This window comes from Callithrix jacchus, chromosome 5 (genome assembly GCF_049354715.1).
Source record: "Callithrix jacchus isolate 240 chromosome 5, calJac240_pri, whole genome shotgun sequence".
Lineage (NCBI taxonomy): Eukaryota > Metazoa > Chordata > Mammalia > Primates > Cebidae > Callithrix > Callithrix jacchus.
The window spans coordinates 33,335,226-33,342,051 of record NC_133506.1 but is presented as its reverse complement, the minus strand read 5'-3'; the positions used below and the strand labels follow the sequence as shown (position 1 = coordinate 33,342,051).

At 52.8% G+C, this 6,826-nt stretch overlaps 1 long non-coding RNA gene across 1 annotated transcript; it reads right to left on the bottom strand.

Moving 5' to 3' along the window:
* Positions 1-3,125: 3,125 nt before the first annotated feature.
* On the bottom strand, positions 3,126-5,392 carry LOC144582468 (uncharacterized). Its single transcript, XR_013535154.1, has 2 exons — positions 5,266-5,392; positions 3,126-4,105 (listed from the first exon to the last, which is right to left on the bottom strand). It is a non-coding gene; the product is annotated as an uncharacterized LOC144582468 (long non-coding RNA).
* Positions 5,393-6,826: the final 1,434 nt, after the last annotated feature.

Genomic DNA, 6,826 nt, shown 5'->3' with positions numbered 1-6,826 from the left:
ATCAAGGCCAGTAAGTACACGTGGCATGTATCTGTGTTGTCACAGCAAGAAGTCTAATGACAATCCCCATCAAAGGCAATTAATTGCACCAGGGAGGGGCTCCTAGGGCCCATCAGCCTGCAAACCGAGTGCTTATTAAACACGGCAGGACAGCAGGTCTCTGCCAATTACAAGGCCCTGCTTGTAGGAGTGTTTTTAAAATCCTGAACTGACTTTAATGGCGTGGTTAATGCCAGTCTAAATATTCCATGGTTGTGAGTAATTAGCTAGACCAATGCTGTCCAACAGAAGTAAAATGCAAGCCGCCTGTGTAATTTTAAATTTTCTAGTAGCCACATTTTAAAAAAGTAAAAAGAAACAGGTGAATTTCACTTTTATAATCTGTTTTATATAACCCAGTATATCAAAAATATTATCATTTCAATATGGAATCAATAATATGGAATCAATTAATAAAGCATTATTAATGAGATATTTTACATTCCTTTTTCCATACCAAGCCATCAGAATCTGGTGTGTGTATTTTACACTTAAGGCACATCTCAATTTTGATGAGGAGGGACTGAGTGGATTTTGCTTGTCACTTTGCCATGGCAGAGCGCGGCACATGGTAGGCACTCAGCTATGGCTGACCGGGTGAAGCCGGACACTCACATCCTGGCAGGGGTTATTACTTCCTCATTGCCATGAGCTGCCGCCATCATTTGCTGAAGGCCTAGAGTGTATCAGGCCATGTGCCAAGTGCACAACCTGTTTTTCCATTCAATGCTCACAGCACTGACAGATTTGAATCTGTCATTTTACAGATGAGGAGACTGAGGCCCAGAGAGGTGCCCAAGGTCTGACAACCGGCACGTGGCAGATTCAGTACCCAGTTTGGATCTTTCTGATTCCAAATCATAACCCACACTTCCTGCATTGGCCACAGGCTGGTCCCTGGGCTGGACTCTTGTTCACATTTCTTCTTGAAGCCTTAGAGTGATTCTGTGAGCATGCCCTGCTAGCACCGCTCTTTGCACATGAGGAGCCTGAGACTCAGTGGGTGCAGAGGTGGCGCTGCTGGTGGCCCCAGCCTCCAGTCTGGAGAGCTTGAGCTTCAAACCACAAGAAGGAGGCCACTTCGGTTCCAAGGACATTGTTTGGGGCTGAGTGGAGGGGAAAGGTTTGGGCAGGCCACCTCTCTCTTTCTTTTCTTTTTCCTTTCCTTTCCTTTCCTTCCTTTCCTTTTCTTTCTTTCTTTCTCTCTCTTTCTTTCTTTTCTTTCTTCTTTTTCTTTCTTTTGTCTTTCTTTCTTTTCTTTTTCTTCTTTCTTTCCTTTCCTTCTTTCTTTTCTTTGTTTCTCTCTTTCTTTCTTTCTTTTTCTTTTTCTTTTTCTGGGGCTGGCTCTGTCACCCAGGCTGGAGTGCAGTGGCATGATCATAGCTCACTGCAGTCTCAACCTCCTGGGCCCAAGCTATCCTCCCACCTCAGCCTTCCTAGGTGCTGAGATAACACATGTGAGCCAACACACCCGGCCTGGCCAACTTCTGATACTGGGACTCAGTTCCCTTCATCAAGTGGGCTGGGAACTGGGCACACCGAGCTCTACCCCATCCCTGCTTCCTCTGTGTTTCAAGTCACCTCTGGTGGCATCCTCTTTATGCGGCCACTTCTCCATCTCTAGAATGGGAGGGCACAGCTTCGCCCTCTCCAGGACCATTTCCAGCTCATGCTCTAAGGCATGAAGGAGAAGAGGGGTAGCGACTTGACCAAAGTGCCCTAGATTTCCCACATGGTCTTCAGAAACCCAGGCCAATATTCTCCCGCTGAAGCAAAGGCCCTTTAAACCCAGGGCTGGGGCATGACACCAAAGGAATGACATTCTAATGGTGAAAGTTCAGGCAGGGGTGGGGGTTGGGACGAGGCTTGACCCACTTGACCCAGACTGGTGGACCTGGGTGTGGGTCGCGCTGTCTTCTGAGGCTTCAATGGGCATCCCGCATCCCCTGTATTCATGATCTACTGGCAGAATCAGGATGGAAGCGCTGGGTAATTATATTTAAATGGCTAGAACCTGCTCTGGTCTTTCCGGGAACTTGCCAAGGCCTGTAAATCATGCCACAGTGGCTCACGGAGGGGATCAATTCCCCTCCAATCCGGGAGCATCTCCAGCTGTGAGCCCAAATGCAGCGCAGCATGGGAGCCTTCCGAACTTCTTCACCTGCCCGGGTACATCAGCCTTCCAGGTGCAGAAGTGGGCAAGCCAAGGTGGGCGAGCAGGTGGCAACAGGCCCAGGCACCTGGAGCTGCAGGCCTCCCATCCTCTGTGCCCTCCCGCCACAAGAAACCAGGTAGAGACCCCCAAAGCAGCTTTGGTGGGAAGAGAGTCCCTGGGACTGTGTGCACATTCTCATTTTTCTGGCCATCCATTCACCCATCCAGCTAGCCAATATTGACAATCTGTCCGATATCTGCTCTTTGCTAGTGTGGTGTAGTGTTCAAACCCCAATCCTGTGTGGCCTCGTGCAGCTCACCTCTCTCTGAGCCTCAGTTTCCCCATCTGAGAGATGTGCGCCTCCTCTTCCCCAACTCCAGGACTGTTGCAAAGAGCAGATGAGATAGAACTTTCACACCTATTTAGCAAACGGGCCCTTTGCCCATGACTCTCATCTCATTTAAACGGCCCTGAATTGGGGACTGTGATTATCCCCATTTTATTGATGGACAAACTAAGACTGGAGGTGATAAACTTGGCCAGAGTTGCATGTTTGCTTATTCTCGCTTCCTTCCACCCACCCACATTCACTGCGCTGTTCCTCCCATGCGCTGGTGCATGCTTTTCCCCCAAGCCCCACTCCTCACACACCTTGCAGGGTGCAGCTCTGACCGGGCATACACACAGCCACACACATGTGCAGTGAGCTGTGGATGGCCTCATTTGAAGCCAGGGAGAGGGGGTATGAGTCCAGCTTCACTGCACCCCAGCTGTGTGATCCAGAGACAGTGACTTGTCCTTTCTAAGCCTGAGTTTCCTCATCTCTAAAGTGAAGTAAAAATAAGTATATTTTACTGTTTCATGAACATTATTCTTTTCTTTTTCCTTCCTTTCTTTCTTCTCTTTCTTCTTTCTTTCCTCCCTTCCTTCCTTCTTTCTTTCTTTTTCTCTTTCTCTCTTTTTTTTTGAGAAACAGTCTTGCTCCGTCACCCAGGCTGGAGTGCAGTGGTGCGATCTCAGCTCACTGCAACCTCTGCCTCCTGAGTTCAAGCAATTCTCCTGCCTCAGCCTCCTGAGTATCTGGGATTATAAGCATGAGCATGAGCCACCACACCTGGCTAATTTTTGTATTTTTAGTAGAGATGGGGTTCCACCATGTTGGCCAGGCTGATATTGAACAGCTGGCCTCAAGTGATCCACCTGCCTCAGCCTCCTAAAGTACTGGGATTACAGGCATGAGCCGCAGCACTGGCCAGTTTCATGAAAATTAAATGAGATCCACACGAGAAGCACGCATTCTAAGGCACCTTCTCATTGTGCAGGAGGGGTAACTGAGGCCCAGGGAAGGGCAGGGATTTCTGAGGTCACATGTCCCCTAAATGGGCAGAGACGGGCCTGGATCCTGGGGCTCTACTCCACCCCACCATAGTCCTCCATTCTATGCCACTGGCAGCCAAAGGAACTGGAAGCCCCAGTGCTGGCCAGGGGAAGAGGCTGGAAGGCCTGTGTCCCCATGGAGGCCACCTCTGGCCAAAGGTCCAGTGTGCATCCTTTGAGCCTGAGCTTGGCCCTTGCCTCAGCGTGTCCTGCATCCACCATTCAGTCACCGCACCTGTGCTCTTCTTGTCCCTGGTGTGTCCAGAGCAGGAGCCAGCTGGGCAGTTCCTAAGGTCACCATTTCTCTCTTCTCCTGTCCCCCTCCACTGGGTGAGACGTGTGAGGCCCCATGGGCCCCAGAGCAGGGGCTCTCTTCCACTCCTCACCCCTACCCCAGTGAGGCTGGAAAGGCCCATCGGGTCCTCAAGAGGTGGCTGAAAGACTGCCCCAGTGTGTGCAGGGTTGGCCGCTGACTGCCTCATCCAGGCTGTATGACTTCGGGCTCCTGCCCTCTCTGAGCATCTATTGCTTCATCTGTAGAATGGGAATAATAACAGTGCTTATTGCAGAGAGTTACTGAAAACGTTAAACATCCATCACTTACTCCAGCAGCCAGCTCAGTAAACCGGAGCAGTGGCCACCACCAGCCAGGCCTGATCAGAACCTGGCTTCCTGTGCCACAGGCCTGATTCGGTGGACATTCTCCAGTTGGGCTCCAGCTCAGGGGTGGAGGCGTTCGAGGAGTGAGGGAAGCTGTGATGCTGGGCCTTGGGGCCCTCAGGAGGACTCCAGCTCCACTGACAGTGGGGATGAGGCCCTGGCCAACACACGTGGACCCTGGTGGCACTGGCAGGAGCACACAGCCTGGAACAGGGGAAGGGTCTCTTCTGCTCTGCTCCATTCTGTCTGCCCATTTAAGAGGGACAGACACTGCCTTGCTGACCTGGGAAGGTGGCACCAGGCTGGGAGGGGACCGCAGACCAGGCGCGTTCACCTGGTCAGTGCATTAGCAGCTGGGGTTGCAGAGAAGCACAAGGCTGTGTCGCACTCTTATCAGCCTTGACCCACGCACCACCCTGTCTACTGCACATCCTCTCCTGATATGCCCCAAACCAAAGTCCCGATGTCTCCCACCTCACAAGGGGCCCCCATCCATCACTCACTCACACCCCCAGATCTAATGCCTCCAAGCCCTGCCTGTTAAACCAGGAATTTCTCCCTCATCGGGCACTTCTCGGTGTGCAGTCCTAGCTCTCAGCAACTGCAGGAAACTCCTGCCTGTCCTCTGCGTAGGCACCTACACCCCATGGTCCTTCTGCTCCAAAGCCAGAGGGTCTTCTGCAGATGCAAAACCTACCGCCCTCCCTTGCTGCAAATTCTCAATAACTCTCTCTCATGGTGTAGAATAAAATCCAAACAACTCTTCCATGATGATCTGGGCTTCCTTCTGTGACCTCACCTCCCACCTGCTCCCCCCATGCTCTCTTCCAGCCACTTAGGCTTCTGGCAGTTTCTAGAATGTTCCATCTTCCCTCCCACCACAGTTTCCTCTGCCAGAAACACCCTCGCATCTCCTCCAGAGTTGGCTTCAGTGCCGCTGCCTGGAGGGACCGTCTCTCCCTCTCACAAGTCTCCTAACCCTTGGCCTCCTCCTTGGCAGGCCTGGCCATCCTACCTGCCTGCCCCCAACTGACCTGTGAGCACTGAAAGTGGTCCTTCTGCTCTTCTCCTTCTGTCCTCTCAAGGCCTGGTGCACAGTCGGGTCTCAGTAAATCTTGCAGAATGAATGGTGGGAAGTAATGGAGAGCAGCACCTTCAGCCCTGGGGGGAGACGTGATGCACAATGAGGCTGATGCCTGCACCCCAGCCATAGGGAAGGCCCACCCATCAGTGACACTGGCACACTGTGTCCCCCTGGCGTTTTGTATCCCTCTCAGCCTCAATTCCCCAGGAGAATGAGATACTTGGGTAGGATGACCCCCGAGGCTCCTCCTCACCCTGGAGGTCTGTGTTCTGAGTTGTGAGGGAGGCAGGGGAGTGGCAAAGCAGGGGCCCTGGAGGTGGCTCTGAAGGGAGGTAGACTAGGTCCAAGGACAAGGACAAAGCTCCCATAATGAGCTGTCTTGCCTCTCTGGGCAGAAGTGAGCTCACCATTGCTGGAGGTATGTAAGCAGGGATGCTGGAGAGACAGCGCCTGAGCTTGGACCACCTGACCTGGCACACAGCCTGGAACTCAGAAAGGCAGAGGCTTTGCTCTAGAGGCCAGTTCTCACTCTGTCCCTGTTAGCTGTGTGACCTTGGTAAGCTGGTTCAGCTCTCTGAATCCTGATTGCCTAATCTGGAAAATGGTGATACAGCATCAGCCTTGCAGGGTTTTGAGAAAATACACAGGGCCCAGAGCAGCATCAATGTTTAATAAGAACCAGCACCTTCCCCAGCCCAGCCCGCAGCTCTAAGATGAAGTTTCTGGCCATACCAGGGACAGGTGGATGCTTCGTCCCCAGAGTCCAGCAGTGGCCTATTTGCCAATTATGAGGGTTCATGAGTGCTCCACCTGGGGCTTCCTGCCTGGCGGCCTTGACCATGGAGCCCAGAAGAAAGGGCGGCCTTGTGTTGGCCCCTCGAGGTGCTGGGCACCCCTGCAGATCCACCAGCCTATGAATTCTATCCCCCTTTCTGTCATTCCCCACCTCCATGCAGGGAGCCCCATCCTTTCCACGCCTCCCAATCACAGCAAACTGCCTCATCAATCATGTTCTCTCTAATTAACTTCTAATTTACCTCTTTAGTCAAATCTGTTTACAATCAGAGACAAGAAAACACGCAGCAGCCCAAGGTTCGGCAGAGGGACCAGCTCCGGGGACTGCGGAGGATCAATCAGCCCTTGACCGAGGTGGGAGTCACGGGCTCCCCTCCCTTCCCAGTGAGGGTTGGAGGCACTATAGGGCAGGGGAGGGGGTCCACGTGGCTCAGTGCCCTGGGCCCCGGCAGCCCGGCAGCCAGCATCTCCATCCTGCCTCCCAGCCCAGAGGCCTCCCCTGCCCAGCCCCCCAGCACCAAGTCGCTGGACCCTGCCCTCCCCAGCTCCTTCGTGTTTTTTCTCTCCTGGCCCTCCCCTCTAGAGAAAGCTCCTCAGGAACATGCACCCTGTCTCTCACTGGCTGTGTGGCCTAAGAAAATGGCTGAACAACTCTAAGCTTTTGTTTCCTGGTTGACAAAGTGAAGAGTAAAATCACATCACCTGCCCCGCAGAAG